Consider the following 23,448-nt stretch of genomic DNA (forward strand, 5'->3'; position numbering starts at 1 on the left):
GATGAATCTTGATCTTCTTCATCTCCCATCTCAATACAGCATCCCTACTTAAAGGCATCTCAGACTTAGTCGATAATTCATAAATTCGAAGAAAAACATAAGTTATGATGCTGCGAGATGAATGGGATGCTGCATGGAGATGAATCTTGATCTTCTTCATCTCCCATCTTAATACAGCATCCCTACTTAAAGGCATCTCGGACTTAGTCGTTTTTTCATAAATTCGAAGAAAAACATATGTTAGGATGCAGCGAGATGAATGGGATGCTGCATGAAGATGAATCGTGATCTTCTTCATCTCCCATCTTAATACAGCATCCCTACTTAAAGGCATCTCGGACTTAGTCGATAATTCATAAATTCTAAGAAAAACATATGTTAGGATGCTGCGAGATGAATGGGATGCTGCATGGAGATGAATCTTGATCTTCTTCATCTCCCATCTTAATACAGCATCCCTACTTAAAGGCATCTCGGACTTAGTCGATTTTTCATAAATTCTAAGAAATTCATATGTTAGGATGCTGGGAGATGACTGGGATGCTGCATGGAGATGAATCTTGATCTTCTTCATCTCCCATCTTAATACAGCATCCCTACTTAAAGGCATCTCGGACTTAGTCGATTTTTCATAAATTCTAAGAAAAACATATGTTAGGATGCTGCGAGATGAATAAGATGCTGCATGGAGATGAATCTTGATCTTCTTCATCTCCCATCTTTATACAGCATCCCTACTTAAAGGCATCTCGGACTTAGTCGATTTTTCATAAATTCTAAGAAAAACATATGTTAGGATGCTGCGAGATGAATGGGATGCTGCATGGAGATGAATCTTGATCTTCTTCATCTCCCATCTTAATACAGCATCCCTACTTAAAGGCATCTCGGACTTAGTCGATTTTTCATAAATTCTAGGAAAAACATATGTTAGGATGCTGCGAGATGAATGGGATGCTGCATGGAGATGAATCTTGATTTTTTCATCTCCCATCTTAATACAGCATCCCTACTTAAAGGCATCTCGGACTTAGTCGATTTTTCATAAATTCTAAGAAAAACATATGTTAGGATGGTGCGAGATGAATGGGATGCTGCATGGAGATGAATCTTGATCTTCTACATCTCCCATCTTAATACAGCATCCCTACTTAAAGGCATCTCGGACTTAGTCGATTTTTCATAAATTCTAAGAAAAACATATGTAAGGATGCTGCGAGATGAATGGGATGCTGCATGGAGATGAATCTTGATCTTCTTCATCTCCCATCTTATTACAGCATCCCTACTTAAAGGCATCTCGGACTTAGTCGATTTTTCATAAATTCTATGAAAAACATATGTTAGGATGCTGGGAGATGAATGGGATGCTGCATGGAGATGAATCTTGATCTCTTACATCTCCCATCTCAATACAGCATCCCTACTTAAAGGCATCTCGGACTTAGTCGATTTTTCATAAATTCTTAGAAAACATATGTTAGGATGTTAAGGAATCTCGGACTACTTTAAGGAATCTCGGACTTAGTAGATTTTTCATAAATTCTAAGAAAAACATATGTTAGGATGCTGCGAGATGAATGGGATGCTGCATGGAGATGAATCTTGATCTTCTTCATCTCCCATCTTAATACAGCATCCCTACTTAAAGGCATCTCGGACTTAGTCGATTTTTCATAAATTCTAAGAAAAACATATGTTAGGATGCTGCGAGATGAATGGGATGCTGCATGGAGATGAATCTTGATCTTCTTCATCTCCCATCTTAATACAGCATCCCTACTTAAAGGCATCTCGTACTTAGTCGATTTTTCATAAATTCTATGAAAAACATATGTTAGGATGCTGCGAGATGAATGGGATGCTGCATGGAGATGAATCTTGATCTTCTACATCTCCCATATTAAAACAGCATCCCTACTTAAAGGCATCTCGGACTTAGTCGATTTTTCATAAATTCTAAGAAAAACATAAGTTATGATGCTGCGAGATGACTGGGATGCTGCATGGAGATGAATCTTGATCTCCTACATCTCCCATCTTAATACAGCATCCCTACTTAAAGGCATCTCGGACTTAGTCGATTTTTCATAAATTCTAAGAAAAACATATGTTAGGATGCAGCGAGATGAATGGGATGCTGCATGGAGATGAATCGTGATCTTCTTCATCTCCCATCTTAATACAGCATCCCTACTTAAAGGCATCTCGGACTTAGTCGATTTTTCATAAATTCTAAGAAATTCATATGTTAGGATGCTGGGAGATGACTGGGATGCTGCATGGAGATGAATCTTGATCTTCTTCATCTCCCATCTTAATACAGCATCCCTACTTAAAGGCATCTCGGACTTAGTCGATTTTTCATAAATTCTAAGAAAAACATATGTTAGGATGCTGCGAGATGAATGGGATGCTGCATGGAGATGAATCTTGATCTTCTTCATCTCCCATCTCAATACAGCATCCCTACTTAAAGGCATCTCGGACTTAGTCGATTTTTCATAAATTCTAAGAAAAACATATGTTAGGAAGCTGCGAGATGAATGGGATGCTGCATGGAGATGAATCTTGATCTTCTTCATCTCCCATCTCAATACAGCATCCCTACTTAAAGGCATCTCAGACTTAGTCGATAATTCATAAATTCGAAGAAAAACATAAGTTATGATGCTGCGAGATGAATGGGATGCTGCATGGAGATGAATCTTGATCTTCTTCATCTCCCATCTTAATACAGCATCCCTACTTAAAGGCATCTCGGACTTAGTCGTTTTTTCATAAATTCGAAGAAAAACATATGTTAGGATGCAGCGAGATGAATGGGATGCTGCATGGAGATGAATCGTGATCTTCTTCATCTCCCATCTTAATACAGCATCCCTACTTAAAGGCATCTCGGACTTAGTCGATTTTTCATAAATTCTAAGAAATTCATATGTTAGGATGCTGGGAGATGACTGGGATGCTGCATGGAGATGAATCTTGATCTTCTTCATCTCCCATCTTAATACAGCATCCCTACTTAAAGGCATCTCGGACTTAGTCGATTTTTCATAAATTCTAAGAAAAACATATGTTAGGATGCTGCGAGATGAATAAGATGCTGCATGGAGATGAATCTTGATCTTCTTCATCTCCCATCTTTATACAGCATCCCTACTTAAAGGCATCTCGGACTTAGTCGATTTTTCATAAATTCTAAGAAAAACATATGTTAGGATGCTGCGAGATGAATGGGATGCTGCATGGAGATGAATCTTGATCTTCTTCATCTCCCATCTTAATACAGCATCCCTACTTAAAGGCATCTCGGACTTAGTCGATTTTTCATAAATTCTAAGAAAAACATATGTTAGGATGCTGCGAGATGAATGGGATGCTGCATGGAGATGAATCTTGATCTTTTTCATCTCCCATCTTAATACAGCATCCCTACTTAAAGGCATCTCGGACTTAGTCGATTTTTCATAAATTCTAAGAAAAACATATGTTAGGATGGTGCGAGATGAATGGGATGCTGCATGGAGATGAATCTTGATCTTCTACATCTCCCATCTTAATACAGCATCCCTACTTAAAGCCATCTCGGACTTAGTCGATTTTTCATAAATTCTAAGAAAAACATATGTTAGGATGGTGCGAGATGAATGGGATGCTGCATGGAGATGAATCTTGATCTTCTACATCTCCCATCTTAATACAGCATCCCTACTTAAAGGCATCTCGGACTTAGTCGATTTTTCATAAATTCATAGAAATTCATATGTTAGGATGCTGCGAGATGAATGGGATGCTGCATGGAGATGCATCTTAATCTCCTACATCTCCCATCTTAATACAGCATCCCTACTTAAAGGCATCTCGGACTTAGTCGATTTTTCATAAGTTCTAAGAAATTCATATGTTAGGATGCTGCGAGATGAATGGGATGCTGCATGGAGATGAATCTGGATCTCCTACATCTCCCATCTCAATACAGCATCCCTACTTAAAGGCATCTCGGACTTAGTCGATTTTTCATAAATTCATAGAAATTCATATGTTAGGATGCTGCGAGATGAATGGGATGCTGCATGGAGATGAATCTTGATCTACTTCATCTCCCATCTTAATACAGCATCCCTACTTAAATGCATCTCGGACTTAGTCGATTTTTCATAAATTCTTAGAAAAACATACGTTAGGATGCTGCGAGATGAATGGGATGCTGCATGGAGATGAATCTTGATCTTCTTCATCTCCCATCTTAATACAGCATCCCTACTTAAAGGCATCTCGGACTTAGTCGATTTTTAATAAATTCTAAGAAAAACATATGTTAGGATGCTGCGAGATGAATGGGATGCTGCATGGAGATGAATCTTGATCTTCTTCATCTCCCATCTTAATACAGCATCCCTACTTGAAGGCATCTCGGACTTAGTCGATTTTTCATAAATTCTAAGAAAAACATATGTTAGGATGCTGCGAGATGAATGGGATGCTGCATGGAGATGAATCTTGATCTTCTACATCTCCCATCTTAAAACAGCATCCCTACTTAAAGGCATCTCGGACTTAGTCGATTTTTCATAAATTCTAAGAAAAACATATGTTAGGATGCTGCGAGATGAATGGGATGCTGCATGGAGATGAATCTTGATCTTCTTCATCTCCCATCTTAATACAGCATCCCTACTTAAAGGCATCTCGGACTTAGTCGATTTTTCATAAATTCTTAGAAATTCATATGTTAGGATGCTGCGAGATGAATGGGATGCTGCATGGAGATGAATCTTGATCTTCTTCATCTCCCATCTTAATACAGCATCCCTACTTGATGGCATCTCGGACTTAGTCGATTTTTCATAAATTCTAAGAAAAACATATGTTAGGATGCTGCGAGATGAATGGGATGCTGCATGGAGATGAATCTTGATCTTCTTCATCTCCCGTCTTAATACAGCATCCTTACTTAAAGGCATCTCGGACTAAGTCGATTTTTCATAAATTCTAAGAAAAACATATGTTAGGATGCTGCGAGATGAATGGGATGCTGCATGGAGATGAATCTTGATCTTCTTCATCTCCCATCTTAATACAGCATCCCTACTTAAAGGCATCTCGGACTTAGTCGATTTTTCATAAATTCTAAGTAAAACATATGTTGGGATGCTGCGAGATGAATGGGATGCTGCATGGAGATATATCTTGATCTTCTACATCTTCCATCTTAATACAGCATCCCTTCTTAAAGGCATCTCGGACTTAGTCGATTTATCATAAATTCTAAGAAAAACATATGTTAGGATGCTTAGAGATGAATGGGATGCTGCATGGAGATGACTCTTGATCTTCTTCATCTCCCATCTTAATACAGCATCCCTACTTAAATGCATCTCGGACTTAGTCGATTTTGCATAAATTCTAAGAAAAACATATGTTAGGATGCTGCGAGATAAATGGGATGCTGCATGGAAATGAATCTTGATCTTCTTCATCTCCCATCTTAATACAGCATCCCTACTTAAAGGCATCTCGGGCCTAGTCGATTTTTAATAAATTCTTAGAAAAACATATGTTAGGATGCTGCGAGATGAATGGGATGCTGCATGGAGATGAATCTTGATCTTTTTCATCTCCCGTCTTAATACAGCATCCCTACTTAAAGGCATCTGGGACTTAGTCGATTTTTCATAAATTCTAAGAAAAACATATGTTAGGATGCTGCGAGATGAATGGGATGCTGCATGGAGATGAATCTTGATCTTCTTCATCTCCCATCTTAATACAGCATCCCTACTTAAAGGCATCTCGGACTTAGTCGATTTTTCGTAAATTCTAAGAAAAACATATGTTAGGATGCAGCGAGATAAATGGGATGCTGCATGGAGATGAATCTTGATCTTCTTCATCTCCCATCTTAATACAGCACCCCTTCTTAAAGGCATCTCGGACTTAGTCGATTTTTCATAAATTCTAAGTAAAACATATGTTAGGATGCTGGGAGATGAATGGGATGCTGCATGGAGATGAATCTTGATCTTCTACATCTCCCATCTTAAAACAGCATCCCTACTTAAAGGCATCTCGGACTTAGTCGATTTTTCATAAATTCTAAGAAAAACATATGTTAGGATGCTGCGAGATGAATGGGATGCTACATGGAGATGAATCTTGATCTTCTTCATCTCCCATCTCAATACAGCATCCCTACTTGAAGGCATCTCGGACTAAGTCGTTTTTTCATAAATTCTAAGAAATTCATATGTTAGGATGCTGCGAGATGAATGGGATGCTGCATGGAGATGCATCTTGATCTCCTACATCTCCCATCTTAATACAGCATCCCTACTTAAGGGCATCTCGGACTTAGTCGATTTTTCATAAATTCATAGAAATTCATATGTTAGGATGCTGCGAGATGAATGGGATGCTGCATGGAGATGAATCTTGATCTTCTTCATCTCCCATCTTAATACAGCATCCCTACTTAAAGCCATCTCGGACTTAGTCGATTTTTCATAAATTCTAAGAAATTCATATGTTAGGATGCCGGGAGATGAATGGGATGCTGCATGGAGATGAATCTTGATCTTCTTCATCTCCCATCTTAATACAGCATCCCTACTTGAAGGCATCTCGGACTTAGTCGATTTTTCATAAATTCTAAGAAATTCATATGTAAGGATGCTGGGAGATGAATGGGATGCTGCCTGGAGATGAATCTGGATCTCCTACATCTCCCATCTCTATACAGCATCCCTACTTAAAGGCATCTCGGACTTAGTCGATTTTTCATAAATTCATAGAAATTCATATGTTAGGATGCTGGGAGATGAATGGGATGCTGCATGGAGATGAATCTTGATCTTCTTCATCTCCCATCTTAATACAGCATCACTACTTAAAGGCATCTCGGACTTAGTCGATTTTTCATAAATTCTAAGAAATTCATATGTAAGGATGCTGGGAGATAAATGGGATGCTGCATGGAGATGAATCTTGATCTCCTACATCTCCCATCTCAATACAGCATCCCTACTTAAAGGCATCTCGGACTTAGTCGATTTTTCATAAATTCATAGAAATTCATATGTTAGGATGCTGCGAGATGAATGGGATGCTGCATGGAGATGAATCTTGATCTCCTACATCTCTCATCTCAATACAGCATCCCTACTTAAAGCCATCTCGGACTTAGTCGATTTTTCATAAATTCATAGAAATTCATATGTTAGGATGCTGCGAGATGAATGGGATGCTGCATGGAGATGAATCTTGATCTACTTCATCTCCCATCTTAATACAGCATCCCTACTTAAATGCATCTCGGACTTAGTCGATTTTTCATAAATTCTAAGAAAAACATATGTTAGGATGCTGCGAGATGAATGGGATGCTGCATGGAGATGAATCTTGATCTTCTTCATCTCCCATCTTAATACAGCATCCCTACTTAAATGCATCTCGGACTAAGTCAATTTTTCATAAATTCATAGGAATTCATATGTTAGGATGCTGGGAGATGAATGGGATGCTGCATGGAGATGAATCTTGATCTCCTACATCTCCCATCTTAATACAGCATCCCTACTTAATGCCATCTCGGACTTAGTCGATTTTTCATAAATTCTAAGAAATTCATATGTTAGGATGCTGGGAGATGAATGGGATGCTGCATAGAGATGAATCTTGATCTCCTACATCTCCCATCTTAATACAGCATCCCTACTTAAAGCCATCTCGGACTTAGTCGATTTTTCATAAATTCTAAGAAATTCATATGTTAGGATGCTGGGAGATGAATGGGATGCTGCATGGAGATGAATCTTGATCTCCTACATCTCCCATCTCAATACAGCATCCCTACTTGAAGGCATCTCGGACTTAGTCGATTTTTCATAAATTCTAAGAAATTCATATGTTAGGATGCTGGGAGATGAATGGGATGCTGCATGGAGATGAATCTTGATCTTCTTCATCTCCCATCTTAATACAGCATCCCTACTTGAAGGCATCTCGGACTTAGTCGATTTTTCATAAATTCTAAGAAATTCATATGTAAGGATGCTGGGAGATGAATGGGATGCTGCCTGGAGATGAATCTGGATCTCCTACATCTCCCATCTCTATACAGCATCCCTACTTAAAGGCATCTCGGACTTAGTCGATTTTTCATAAATTCATAGAAATTCATATGTTAGGATGCTGGGAGATGAATGGGATGCTGCATGGAGATGAATCTTGATCTTCTTCATCTCCCATCTTAATACAGCATCCCTACTTAAAGGCATCTCGGACTTAGTCGATTTTTCATAAATTCTAAGAAATTCATATGTAAGGATGCTGGGAGATAAATGGGATGCTGCATGGAGATGAATCTTGATCTCCTACATCTCCCATCTCAATACAGCATCCCTTCTTAAAGGCATCTCGGACTTAGTCGATTTTTCATAAATTCATAGAAATTCATATGTTAGGATGCTGCGAGATGAATGGGATGCTGCATGGAGATGAATCTTGATCTCCTACATCTCTCATCTCAATACAGCATCCCTACTTAAAGCCATCTCGGACTTAGTCGATTTTTCATAAATTCATAGAAATTCATATGTTAGGATGCTGCGAGATGAATGGGATGCTGCATGGAGATGAATCTTGATCTACTTCATCTCCCATCTTAATACAGCATCCCTACTTAAATGCATCTCGGACTTAGTCGATTTTTCATAAATTCTAAGAAAAACATATGTTAGGATGCTGCGAGATGAATGGGATGCTGCATGGAGATGAATCTTGATCTTCTTCATCTCCCATCTTAATACAGCATCCCTACTTAAATGCATCTCGGACTTAGTCAATTTTTCATAAATTCATAGGAATTCATATGTTAGGATGCTGGGAGATGAATGGGATGCTGCATGGAGATGAATCTTGATCTCCTACATCTCCCATCTTAATACAGCATCCCTACTTAAAGCCATCTCGGACTTAGTCGATTTTTCATAAATTCTAAGAAATTCATATGTTAGGATGCTGGGAGATGAATGGGATGCTGCATAGGGATGAATCTTGATCTTCTTCATCTCCCATCTTAATACAGCATCCCTACTTAAAGGCATCTCGGACTTAGTCGATTTTTCATAATTTTTAAGAAAAACATATGTTAGGATGCTGCGAGATGAATGGGATTCTGCATGGAGATGAATCTTGATCTTCTTCATCTCCCATCTTAATACAGCATCCCTACTTGAAGGCATCTCGGACTTAGTCGATTTTTCATAAATTCTAAGAAATTCATATGTAAGGATGCTGGGAGATGAATGGGATGCTGCCTGGAGATGAATCTGGATCTCCTACATCTCCCATCTCTATACAGCATCCCTACTTAAAGGCATCTCGGACTTAGTCGATTTTTCATAAATTCATAGAAATTCATATGTTAGGATGCTGGGAGATGAATGGGATGCTGCATGGAGATGAATCTTGATCTCCTACATCTCCCATCTCAATACAGCATCCCTACTTAAAGCCATCTCGGACTAAGTCGATTTTTCATAAATTCATCGAAATTCATATGTTAGGATGCTGCGAGATGAATGGGATGCTGCATGGAGATGAATCTTGATCTCCTACATCTCCCATCTTAATACAGCATCCCTACTTAAAGGCATCTCGGACTTAGTCGATTTTTCATAAATTCTAAGAAATTAATATGTTAGGATGCTGCGAGATGAATGGGATGCTGCATGGAGATGAATCTTGATCTTCTTCATCTCCCATCTTAATACAGCATCCCTACTTAAAGGCATCTCGGACTTAGTCGATTTTTCATAAATTCTAAGAAATTCATATGTAAGGATGCTGGGAGATAAATGGGATGCTGCATGGAGATGAATCTTGATCTCCTACATCTCCCATCTCAATACAGCATCCCTACTTAAAGCCATCTCGGACTAAGTCGATTTTTCATAAATTCATCGAAATTCATATGTTAGGATGCTGCGAGATGAATGGGATGCTGCATGGAGATGAATCTTGATCTACTACATCTCCCATCTTAATACAGCATCCCTACTTAAATGCATCTCGGACTTAGTCGATTTTTCATAAATTCTAAGAAAAACATATGTTAGGATGCTGCGAGATGAATGGGATGCTGCATGGAGATGAATCTTGATCTTCTTCATCTCCCATCTTAATACAGCATCCCTACTTAAATGCATCTCGGACTAAGTCAATTTTTCATAAATTCATAGGAATTCATATGTTAGGATGCTGGGAGATGAATGGGATGCTGCATGGAGATGAATCTTGATCTCCTACATCTCCCATCTTAATACAGCATCCCTACTTAAAGCCATCTCGGACTTAGTCGATTTTTCATAAATTCTAAGAAATTCATATGTTAGGATGCTGGGAGATGAATGGGATGCTGCATAGAGATGAATCTTGATCTCCTACATCTCCCATCTTAATACAGCATCCCTACTTAAAGCCATCTCGGACTTAGTCGATTTTTCATAAATTCTAAGAAATTCATATGTTAGGATGCTGGGAGATGAATGGGATGCTGCATGGAGATGAATCTTGATCTCCTACATCTCCCATCTCAATACAGCATCCCTACTTGAAGGCATCTCGGACTTAGTCGATTTTTCATAAATTCATAGAAATTCATATGTTAGGATGCTGCGAGATGAATGGGATGCTGCATGCAGATGAATATTGATCTCCTACATCTCCCGTCTCAATACAGCATCCCTACTTAAAGGCATCTCGGACTTAGTCGATTTTTCATAAATGCATAGAAATTCATATGTTAGGATGCTGCGAGATGAATGGGATGCTGCATGGAGATGAATCTTGATCTCCTACATCTCTCATCTCAATACAGCATCCCTACTTAAAGCCATCTCGGACTTAGTCGATTTTTCATAAATTCTAAGAAATTCATATGTTAGGATGCTGGGAGATGAATGGGATGCTGCATGGAGATGAATCTTGATCTTCTTCATCTCCCATCTTAATACAGCATCCCTACTTAAAGGCATCTCGGACTTAGTCGATTTTTCTTAAATTCTAAGAAATTCATATGTTAGGATGCTGGGAGATGAATGGGATGCTGCATGGAAATGAATCTTGATCTCCTACATCTCCCATCTCAATACAGCATCCCTACTTAAAGGCATCTCGGACTTAGTCGATTTTTCATAAATTCATAGAAATTCATATGTGAGGATGCTGCGAGATGAATGGGATGCTGCATGAGTGTAGTTCTGACATCCCCATTTTGGGACTTAGCCGATTTTTCGTAAAATACCATATGACCCATCAGGGTCCTTTGCTTCATATAAGTTTGCCTTGCTTGGTGTGGTAACATTTGAGTGTAGTTCTGACATCATCATTTTGGGACTTAGCCGATTTTTCGTAAAATACCATATGACCCATATGGGTCCTTTGCTTCATATAAGTTTGCCTTGCTTGGTGTGGTAACATTTGAGTGTAGTTCTGACATCCCCATTTTGGGACTTAGCCGATTTTTCGATCCATACCATATGACCCATCAGGGTCCTTTGCTTCATATAAGTTTGCCTTGCTTGGTGTGGTAACACATGAGTGTAGTTCTGACATCCCCATTTTGGGACTTAGCTGATTTTTCGTAAAATACCATATGACCCATCAGGGTCCTTTGCTTCATATAAGTTTGCCTTGCTTGGTGTGGTAACACATGAGTGTAGTTCTGACATCCCCATTTTGGGACTTAGCCGATTTTTCGTAAAATACCATATGACCCATCAGGGTCCTTTGCTTCATATAAGTTTGCCTTGCTTGGTGTGGTAACATTTGAGTGTAGTTCTGACATCCCCATTTTGGGACTTAGCTGATTTTTCGTAAAATACCATATGACCCATCAGGGTCCTTTGCTTCATATAAGTTTGCCTTGCTTGGTGTGGTAACATTTGAGTGTAGTTCTGACATCCCCATTTTGGGACTTAGCCGATTTTTCGTAAAATACCATATGACCCATATGGGTCCTTTGCTTCATATAAGTTTGCCTAGCTTGGTGTGGTAACATTTGAGTGTAGTTCTGACATCCCCATTTTGGGACTTAGCCGATTTTTCGATCCATACCATATGACCCATCAGGGTCCTTTGCTTCATATAAGTTTGCCTTGCTTGGTGTGGTAACACATGAGTGTAGTTCTGACATCCCCATTTTGGGACTTAGCCGATTTTTCGTAAAATACCATATGACCCATCAGGGTCCTTTCCTTCATATAAGTTTGCCTTGCTTGGTGTGGTAACACATGAGTGTAGTTCTGACATCCCCATTTTGGGACTTAGCCGATTTTTCGTAAAATACCATATGACCCATCAGGGTCCTTTCCTTCATATAAGTTTGCCTTGCTTGGTGTGGTAACATTTGAGTGTAGTTCTGACATCCCCATTTTGGGACTTAGCCGATTTTTCGATCCATACCATATGACCCATCAGGGTCCTTTGCTTCATATAAGTTTGCCTTGCTTGGTGTGGTAACACATGAGTGTAGTTCTGACATCCCCATTTTGGGACTTAGCCGATTTTTCGTAAAATACCATATGACCCATCAGGGTCCTTTGCTTCATATAAGTTTGCCTTGCTTGGTGTGGTAACACATGAGTGTAGTTCTGACATCCCCATTTTGGGACTTAGCCGATTTTTCGATCCATACCATATGACCCATCAGGGTCCTTTGCTTCATATAAGTTTGCGTTGCTTGGTGTGGTAACATTTGAGTGTAGTTCTGACATCCCCATTTTGGGACTTAGCTGATTTTTCGTAAAATACCATATGACCCATCAGGGTCCTTTGCTTCATATAAGTTTGCCTTGCTTGGTGTGGTAACATTTGAGTGTAGTTCTGACATCCCCATTTTGGGACTTAGCCGATTTTTCGTAAAATACCATATGACCCATATGGGTCCTTTGCTTCATATAAGTTTGCCTTGCTTGGTGTGGTAACATTTGAGTGTAGTTCTGACATCCCCATTTTGGGACTTAGCCGATTTTTCGATCCATACCATATGACCCATCAGGGTCCTTTGCTTCATATAAGTTTGCCTTGCTTGGTGTGGTAACACATGAGTGTAGTTCTGACATCCCCATTTTGGGACTTAGCCGATTTTTCGTAAAATACCATATGACCCATCAGGGTCCTTTGCTTCATATAAGTTTGCCTTGCTTGGTGTGGTAACACATGAGTGTAGTTCTGACATCCCCATTTTGGGACTTAGCCGATTTTTCGTAAAATACCATATGACCCATCAGGGTCCTTTCCTTCATATAAGTTTGCCTTGCTTGGTGTGGTAACACATGAGTGTAGTTCTGACATCCCCATTTTGGGACTTAGCCGATTTTTCGTAAAATACCATATGACCCATCAGGGTCCTTTCCTTCATATAAGTTTGCCTTGCTTGGTGTGGTAACATTTGAGTGTAGTTCTGACATCCCCATTTTGGGACTTAGCCGATTTTTCGATCCATACCATATGACCCATCAGGGTCCTTTGCTTCATATAAGTTTGCCTTGCTTGGTGTGGTAACACATGAGTGTAGTTCTGACATCCCCATTTTGGGACTTAGCCGATTTTTCGTATAATACCATATGACCCATCAGGGTCCTTTCCTTCATATAAGTTTGCCTTGCTTCATGTGGTAACATATGAGTGTAGTTCTGACATCCCCATTTTGGGACTTAGCCGATTTTTCGATCAATTCCATATGACCCATCAGGGTCCTTTTTCTTCATATAAGTTTCCCAAGACTTAGTGTTTTTTACCTTTGGACACCAATATCACCCTTGCGGGTATCTTTGATCTTCTCACTTTGTATTGACCGAATGTAGGTCTTGCCATGCCAAACATATAATTGTTCTACACCAAGTCTCTATCTCGTACCGCCAGCTCGGTACATTCGATTAACCTGCCCTTAAGGCATCCGGGACTTAGCCATTTTTTCACATTTTTCATGATTTTGAGGCAACTTTTCTCGACTTTGTCACCTTATATCACCAAGATCCTTTCCCTTTAGCGCTTCTCTCTGTTCGTATGATATTTAGCGCTGACTATCACCTTTCTGTCGCTGAGCTCAACTTCTTATTCGGTGCCATAGAGCCAGAGATATTTGGTGTATGCTGTTATAAGGGAAGTTTGTCACTTTTTCAAAGGCCCACTTTGGGACGCCCATATCTCACCTTCAGGTATCTTCGATCTTCTTGTCGTCTATGGACGAAACTTAGGCCTTGTCTTGGCCAACTTATAAATGTTCTACGGCCAAGCCGTATCTCTTACCGCCAGCCCGGTATTCATGGACTTAGTTGGATTTTCGCCTCTCGTGGTAACAATTTCAGACTTTGACTCACAATAACACCCAAACGGTCACATGCTAGCGCTTTGCTTGGAAGGAATTATAGTTAGCGCTACCTTTTCTCTTTCCATCGATACCTTGTTCGTTCCATTCCATGCCATACAGCCGAAGTTATGATGTTTCCCGTTTTCCATATCATGTGGAGCTTATGCTCTGGGAAAACCATCTAACACCTGTACCACCCTTTTAGGTACCACCGATCTCGAGACTATGTTCGGGCCAAATATAGGTTATAACATGCCCAACTTATAATTGTTCTACACCAAGTCTCTATCTCTTACCGCCTGCTCGGTATTTTACTCGTAAGTCCAAATTTCACAACTTGTACTTTTTGGCCCAATGTACTCGAGTTTCAATTTTGGTAACATTTTTCGACTTTGTCGCTTAATAACTTCCAAATCATGCTAGTTAGCGCTTTGCTTTCTTCTAGTCGTATCTAGCGCTGGGTGTTACCTTTCCAAAACACATCCTAGCTTTACAATCCATGCCATACAGCCGGAGCTACATGGTGCACAAGTCAAATCCATTTTAGCCATGTTTCATTTTTGCCAATTTTTGACCACTCGTATCACCCTTCCAGAGTGGTCCGATCTCCTCGCTTTCTATGGACGACTTTTAGGTCTCGTAGAGGCAAACTTATAAGTATTCTACGTCAACCCGCTATCTCTTACCGCCTGCTCGGTATTCTTGGTCTTGTGTGATTTTTGGAAATTTTGGTATTATTTTTCCACTTTGTCGCTTAATAACTCAGTTTTGCTCAACACTTAGCGCTTCGGTTGTTTGGGATTATAGTTAGCGCTCGGTTCGACCTTTCCAACACTGATCTTAGCTTGTCGATCCGTTCCATACAGCCTGAGTTATTCGCGATACCGTGTTTCAACCCATTTCTCAAGTCTCGTTTTGGTCCAACTTTGAACCAGCCATATCACCCTGATGGGTACCTCCGATCTTCTCGCTCTATATTGGCCAAAGTTAGGTCTTGTGGTAACGTACTTATGATTGTTCTACGCCGTGTTCGTAGCTCTTATCGTTCGCCCGCTATTTTCGATCATAAGGTGAATTTTCGCCTCTAAACCACCATTTTTCACCTTTGCCCTCTAATATGACCGACTTGCTCAACACCTAGCGCTTCGCTTGGTAGGACACATAGCTAGCGCTCGTCAAGACCTTTCCAACGCATATCCAAGCTTTCCGATCCGAGCCATACAGCCTGAGCTATAGGCGATACCGTTTTTCCCATTTTCTTGGTCACACGCACTTTAGGGTACCCCTTTTTGCCTTTGACCCTTAATACCTCCTCCGGGTCACTAGTAGGCGCTCAGCTTGGTAGGAAACATAGCTAGAGCAGGCCTTCACCTTTCCAAAACTGCCGAAAGTGTACCGATCCGACATCTAGAACCAAAGTTATGGTCATTCCCATCATGCTCTACTTTCATGGTCAACCTCCACCAAGCACACCTAGGTTGGACCAACTTTCACCAACTCATCTCGAACCCCAAATTTGCTTCGACCTACTAGGTTTCCCCAGTAAAGTGGTCAAAACATCCATTACAACACGACTGGTCTTTCTGGTGGTCGACCTAGGCGACTTTGTTCGACGACCACCACCCCATGGAACTAAAAGACGTCCCTTGATACGGACCACCGATACATTTTCCGGCCTGTCTAAACTACACTCATCGAAATTTTTTTGGGTCCCCACCGTCATACAAGTTTCCCTAGGTCAAGTTTTTCTTCCGGATCGGCCGCGGACCTCACTTTTCATTATCTAGGGAGGCCATAGGGCCCCAAAAGGGGTTTTTTAAAATTTTCGACACTTTCGACTTTGGTCGGATTTTTTCCGATTTTGGTCCGACCTAGGGACTTGGTGGTCCAAGGAGCCTCGGGACCAAACTTTTTTCTCAGGGGTCCCTACCTCCATACAACTTTGCCTAGGTAAATTTTTTGTTCCAAATCGACCGCGGATTTCACTTTTCAATATCTGGGGCTCGTGTAGAGTCCGAATATGAGGTTTTCTCATTTTTCGACATTTTCGACTTTTTTCGACTTTTTTCGGGTTTTTCGACCTAGGGGTCCGCCGAACAAATTTTGGGTCAAAAATTTTTATTGAACTAGTCGAAAGTACGCAAAAAGATAAGACTTTTTGCCGAAGACACCATGCCCCGGAACCGACTCCTTCCCCTTCAAAATAGGGGACAAACGTGATTTTTGAAACTTTTCCTTAGGGAGCCCAAGACTTAGAAAATTTTCAAATTCTCGATTTTTCGATTGCGAGCTAGCGCTTTGCGATCTTCGGCAATGTTGTAGATCTCGACGAGATAAAACTTTTTGGTCAAGGGACATTTTGCCCTCCGACCCCTCCTTCCCCCCGCAAATCGCCCCCCAAAGTGCAATTTTTGCATTTTCACCTCTTTGCATGCACTGTTCGGCCCAAATGGCCACTTTCTATGGGTCTGAGCGCTTTGCGGTCTTCGGCAAACTTTTAGAGCGTACCAAGCCCTAATTATAATTGTTCTACACCAACTTCGTACCTCTTCATCCCTGGCCGCTATTCGCGTACCAAGGTAATTTTTGTTCATTTTATCAACATTTTTCATCTTTGACTGTTTATATCGGCCTTGCCATGAACCGATAGCGCTTCGCTGTGTTCTAACGTAAGTTAGTACTACTCAATACCTTTCCAAATCATGTCTTAGATTGTCATTTGCTTGCTTACAGCCGGAGCTATGAGCGATACCGTAAAAAGTACCGAAACTTGGAAAAATCCTTGGATCGCCCATATCCCCCCTTTGGGGACCAGATATCGAAAAAAGTTCTTATTCAAAAAGTTGCGCCTTAACGTGTTCTAGTTATGCCTAGAACATTTCACTTCGCTAGCTGGCCTGCAACTTAGCCGTAATTGGGATTTTAGGGTGTTCATGGAGGGCCCATTTCCTGCGACTTGGTATCTTTTGGGCCCTATGTTTCTCTAATATCTCCACAAGTTTTCCAGATAGCTTTCTCATACTTTCAGGGTGCCTAGAGCACCTCAAGACCTTTCCAACGCTATGCCGTTCGCCTCGCTCGGACATCTACAGCCGAAGTTATTCGAGGTACACGGTACCTTACCCTGTTTTCTCAGTACTTGGTCGAAAATTTCGATCAGCCATATGACCGACTTGGACAACCCTGAGCGGGTTGGCCCCATATAACTAAACTTTTGTCTCTTGTAGGCAAACTTATAAATGTTCTACGTCAACTCGCTATCTCGTACCGCCTTGACGGTATACTTGGTCCAAGGGCCATTTCCAGCGACTTGGTCGCAATTTCGCTCTAAGTTTCGCTAATACCTTCGTCCGTGGACATGGTGATTTTTTGTTCGTATTTTTCCTTGATAGTCCCACTCAAGACTATTCCATACCAGAGCCAAGCGTCCCGCTAAGTGCCATACAGCCTGAGCAGTAATTCATGAAAGGTACCTCTACCAGTTTTTGCCATACTTGGGTACAAACTTTGTATCGCCCATATCTCCACTTTGGAGGCCAGCCAGCACCTTTGCCCCATATACTTTTTTCTTGGTCATACCATGCACTAAATATAATTGTTCTACGCCAACTTGCTATCTCTTCTCTAACTTGCCGTTATTCTTGGTCCAAGTCCCATTTCATTCGTTTTCGGACCCATTTTGCTATATGTTTCACTAATAGCTTCGGCCATGGACAAGCTGATATTCTGTTTGTATTTTTGCTTGATAGTCCCACTCAAGACCATTCCAAAACACACCGCAACTTGTCGCTCGGTGGCAAACTGACCGAGTTATAATTCATGAAAGATACCTCAACTTGGTACACCATGTGGTCGGCCCAAACCATATACCGACCAAACGACCGACTTGGAGCACCCTGACCGGGTTGCCCCCATATAATGAAAGTTGCGTCTCTACACGCCCAACTTATGAATATTCTACGCCAAGTCGCTATCTCTTACCGGTAAGCCGGTATTCACCTTCCAAGGGTGATTTTGGTCAAGTGCCATTTCCTGCGACTTGGTCCCCGAATTGGACCATCATCACCTAATATCTCCGTGGTCTTTCAACTCAGCCTCATAAAACTTTCAGGGTAGATAGGTCTCCCCAAGACCTTTCCAACGGTGAGCCGTTTGCCTCGCTCGGCCGTCTACAGCCGAAGTTATTAATGGTACTTGGTACCTTACCCTGTTTTTTCCATACTTGTTCGTACTTGGGTACAAACTTTGGATCGCCCATATCTCCACTTTGGAGGCCAGCTAGCACCTTGGCCCCATATACTTTTTTGTTGGTCATGCCATGCACCAAATATAATTGTTCTACGCCAACTTGCTATCTCTTCTCCAACTTGCCGTTATTCTTGGTCCAATTCCCATTTCATTCGTTTTTGGACCCATTTTGCTATATGTTTCACTAATAGCTTCGGCCATGGACAAGCTGATTTTCGATTGGTATTTTTCCTTGATAGTCCCACTCAAGACCATTCCAAAACACACCGCAGCTTGTCGCTCGGTGGCAAACTGACCAAGTTATAATTCATGAAAGGTACCTCAACTTGGCACACCACGTGGTCGGCCCAAACCATAAACCAACCAAACGACCGACTTGGAGCACCCTGACCGGGTTGGCCCCATATAATGAAAGTTGCGTCTCTACACGCCCAACTTATGAATATTCTACGCCAAGTCGCTATCTCTTACCGGTAAGCCGGTATTCACCTTCCAAGGGTGATTTTGGTCAAGTGCCATTTCCTGCGACTTGGTCCCCGAATTGGACCATCATCACCTAATATCTCCGTGGTCTTTCAACTCAGCCTCATGAAACTTTCAGGGTAGATAGGTCTCCCCAAGACCTTTCCAACGGTGAGCCGTTTGCCTCGCTCGGCCATCTACAGCCGAAGTTATTAATGGTACTTGGTACCTTACCCTGTTTTTTCCATACTTGTTCGTACTTGGGTACAAACTTTGGATCGCCCATATCTCCACTTTGGAGGCCAGCCAGCACCTTGGCCCCATATACTTTTTTGTTGGTGATACCATGCACCAAATATAGTTGTTCTACGCAAGCTTGCTATCTCTTCTCCAACTTGCGGTTATTTTTGACTCAAGTCCCATTTCCATAGTTTTTGGTACCAATTTGCTCTATGTTTCGCTAATAGCTTCGCCCAAGGACTTTGTGATTTTTTGTTCGCATTTTTCCTAAATAGTCCCACTCAAGACTATTCCAAATCACTTCTTAGCTTGTCGCTCAGTGCCATACAGCCAGAGTTTTAATTCATGAAAGGTACCTCACCTTGGTACACCACGTGGTCGGTCCAAACCATCAACCAACCATATGACCGACTTCGAGTCGAGCTAGCGGCTAGGCCCCGTATAATTAAATGCGTGTCTTGATGCGGGCTACTGACGGTCTGAACAATGTAGCTCGCTAGCTCGTCTCTAAACTTGTGTTTTGGTCGAATATTGGGTGTTCATGTACCACTTCGGGTAACATGGACTTTGGTGCAACTTTACCACTTGTGCACTTAATAACTTCCCGGTCATTCAAGTCTTTGCCTTCATACTTTCAGGGTAGTTAGGTCTCGTCGAGACCTTTCCATACATATGCCAAACTCATCGATCGGACATCTATAGCCCGAGTTATTCGCGGTACACCGTACCTTACCCTGTTTTTTCCTCAATTGGGTACAAACCTTGGAACACCCATATCGCCCCTTTAGAGACTAGCTGGCACGTTGGCCTCATATAATGATAAGTGCACCTCAACTAGGGCTACTGACGGTCAGAACATTTCAACTTGCTAGCTCGGGCCCACACTTGTGTTTTTCTCGAATATATGGTTCAAGTGTGCCACTTTGGGCACTTTTGGACATTTTGTCCCCACACAACTTTCTTGCCTTGGTAGATAGGGTCTTGTGATCTTGGGCAAAAAGATGCACCAAGATATAGTCTAACTTTCGTTCTTGTACCGCAAAGCGCTATCTCAAACACCCGAGGAGATAGAAAGTGATTATGTTCGGTATATCGGTCTTCCATGGCCTACTATGGTAAGCCCCTGCAGGTATGCAACCGAAGGTGCTTGGTACATGTATTTGGTGCAATATCGGTGCAAAGTAGGTGTTTCCTTGATCGGGCTATAACTTTCTTGGTTGATGTTGGATTGCTTTGCGGTCTTCGGGGGATAGTTAGGGAACATGTTGGTCAACATTTCCTTATTCCTCAGCCTGGCCGTACCTCTTACCGTCTAGGCGGTATACATGCTCTAAGTTGGAACTTGTGTTCCTTTGGGTAACTTCTCTGACTTTGACGCTTAATAACTTTCGTTCATATGCAGTCTAAGCTCTGCAACTCTCAGGAAAGCTAGTACTACTCATTTCCTTTCCATATCAGTCTTTGGCTTGTCGATCCGATGTCTACAGCCTTAGTTATTCACGTTGCCTGTGAAGGTAGGTTTTTGCCCATTTTCCAGTTCATGTGGTAACATTCCCGGACTTTGCCGGCTTTCTCTTCATGTGGTAACTTGCTTGCTTGTGTGGTAACTTGAAAGTGTATTTCCGACAGACCCAATCTCGGACTTAGAAGATTTTTCTCTTCATATTATATGGATCCATCACTAGGCCATCTTGCTTGCTTGTGTGGTAACTTGAAAGTGTATTTCTGACAGACCCAATCTCGGACTTAGCCGATTTTTCTCTTCATATCATATGGATCCATCATTAGGCCATCTTGCTTGCTTGTAAGGTAACTTGGTAGTGTATGTCTGACAGACCCAATCTCGGACTTAGCCGATTTTTCTCTTCAAATCATATGGATCAATCACTAGGCCATCTTGCTTGCTTGTGTGGTAACTTGAAAGTGTATGTCTGACAGACCCAATCTTGGACTTAGCCGATTTTTCTTTTCATATTATATGGATCAATCACTAGGCCATCTTGCTTGCTTGTGTGGTAACTTGATAGTGTATTTCCGACCGACCCAATCTCGGACTTAGCCGATTTTTCTCTTCATATAATATGGATCCATCACTAGGCCATCTTGCTTGCTTGTGTGGTAACTTGATAGTGTATTTCTGACAGACCCAATCTTGGACTTAGCCGATTTTTCTCTTCATATTATATGGATCCATCATTAGGCCATCTTGCTTGCTTGTGTGGTAACTTGATAGTGTATTTCCGACCGATCCAATCTCGGACTTAGCCGATTTTTCTCTTCATATTATATGGTTCCGTCACTAGGCCATCTTGCTTGCTTGTGTGGTAACTTGGAAGTGTATTTCTGACAGACCCAATCTGGGACTTAGCCGATTTTTCTCTTCATATTATATGGATCCTGGACTTAGCCGATTATTAGGTTAATATATATGGATCCTGGACTTAGCCGATTTTTCTCTTCATGTAATATGGATCCTGGACTAAGCCGATTATAAGGTTATTATATATGGATCCTGGACTTAGCCGATTTTTCTCTTCATATAATATGGATCCTGGACTTAGCCGATTTTTCTCTTCATATAATATGGATCCTGGACTTAGCCGATTTTTCTCTTCATATAATATGGATCCTGGACTTAGCCGATTTTTCTCTTCATATAATATGGATCCGGGACTTAGCCGATTTTTCCCTTCATATAATATGGATCCTGGACTTAGCCGATTTTTCTCTTCATATAATATGGATCCGGGACTTAGCCGATTTTTCCCTTCATATAATATGGATCCGGGACTTAGCCGATTTTTCTGTTCATATAATATGGATCCGGGCCAATTTTTCTCTTCATGTGGTAACGTATGCCAATCACTCACAAGTCATGGGATAAGGGTACTTGTGTTCTTCCATCTTCTAAGTCCCGCACGGGGACATCGTGATCGCCCCAAGTCCGGAATAGCGCCAAGTCAAGCCCCACGGTGGCCGTGCAGGACCTGTTAGCGGCGGCCCCACTGACAGCACTAATCCGGACTTAGAAATTATATCTTTCTAATCGAACACCACACACGCAACACCACCATACCACCATCTCCTTGCAAGTACCTAAGTACCCGCAACTCCATGGTGAAGGCAATGTCACTCCATCACCAACCTCTTTGCACTGCAAGCACTTGCGTACCCACAACACTCCGAAGAAGGCAACGGCGCGCGATGCTCGACTCCACACACCACACCACACCACACCACCGATGGCCAGCCAGCCAGCCAGCCCAACTAAGGGCTAACCCACCAACCAACCACCAATGGCCTAGGCCAGCCGGATCCCACCTTCAAGTCCAAGCACAGCCAAGTGCAAGTACCGCCAAGTGTTCACCAACCGCCCAACACACCACACCACCGATGGCCAGCCAGCCAGCCAGCCCAGCTAAGGGCTAACCCACCAACCAACCACCAATGGCCTAGGCCAGCCGGATCCCACCTTCAAGTCCAAGCACAGCCAAGTGCAAGTACCGCCAAGTGTTCACCAACCAACCATCACACCAGGTCAGCCGGCCAGTACCCACCTTCAAGTGCCATTACCCTCGGGTGCAAGCCCAATCAAGTGTTAACCAACCAACCCGGCCAAGGCAGCCAACAGGCCGGCACCCTACAGCACCGACCCGCCATCACCACCTCAACCGTTGACCATGCAAGTGGCCTCGGACAACAGGTGACACCCGAAGTACATCCGAAGAACGTATATCAAGTGTTTGCTCACCAAGTCCTCAACCAACCCCAAGTACCCGGAGGTACCCAGAGTGTTGGATCCGCCAACCCGTCCCGGCACTCCAAGTCCTTGCGAACCCAAAGTGTTTGCCCGGTAGGGCCATTGTATCACAACGCTTGCGACCATGCAAGTGGCCTCGACCAAGGTGACAGGGGTATCTTCACCAAGTTCTCAACCAACCCCAAGTACCCGGAGGTACCCAGAGTGTTGGGTCCGCCAACCACTACCAGCACTCCAAGTCCTCGCGAACATAAAGTGTTTGCCCGGTAGGGCCATTAGACCACAACGCTTGCTAACCATGCAAGTGGTCTCGGACAACAGGTGACACCCGAAGTACATCCGGAGAGTGTACAACAAGTGT

The sequence above is a fragment of the Anopheles ziemanni genome (assembly GCF_943734765.1).
Source record: "Anopheles ziemanni chromosome X unlocalized genomic scaffold, idAnoZiCoDA_A2_x.2 X_unloc_52, whole genome shotgun sequence".
NCBI classification, from domain to species: domain Eukaryota; kingdom Metazoa; phylum Arthropoda; class Insecta; order Diptera; family Culicidae; genus Anopheles; species Anopheles ziemanni.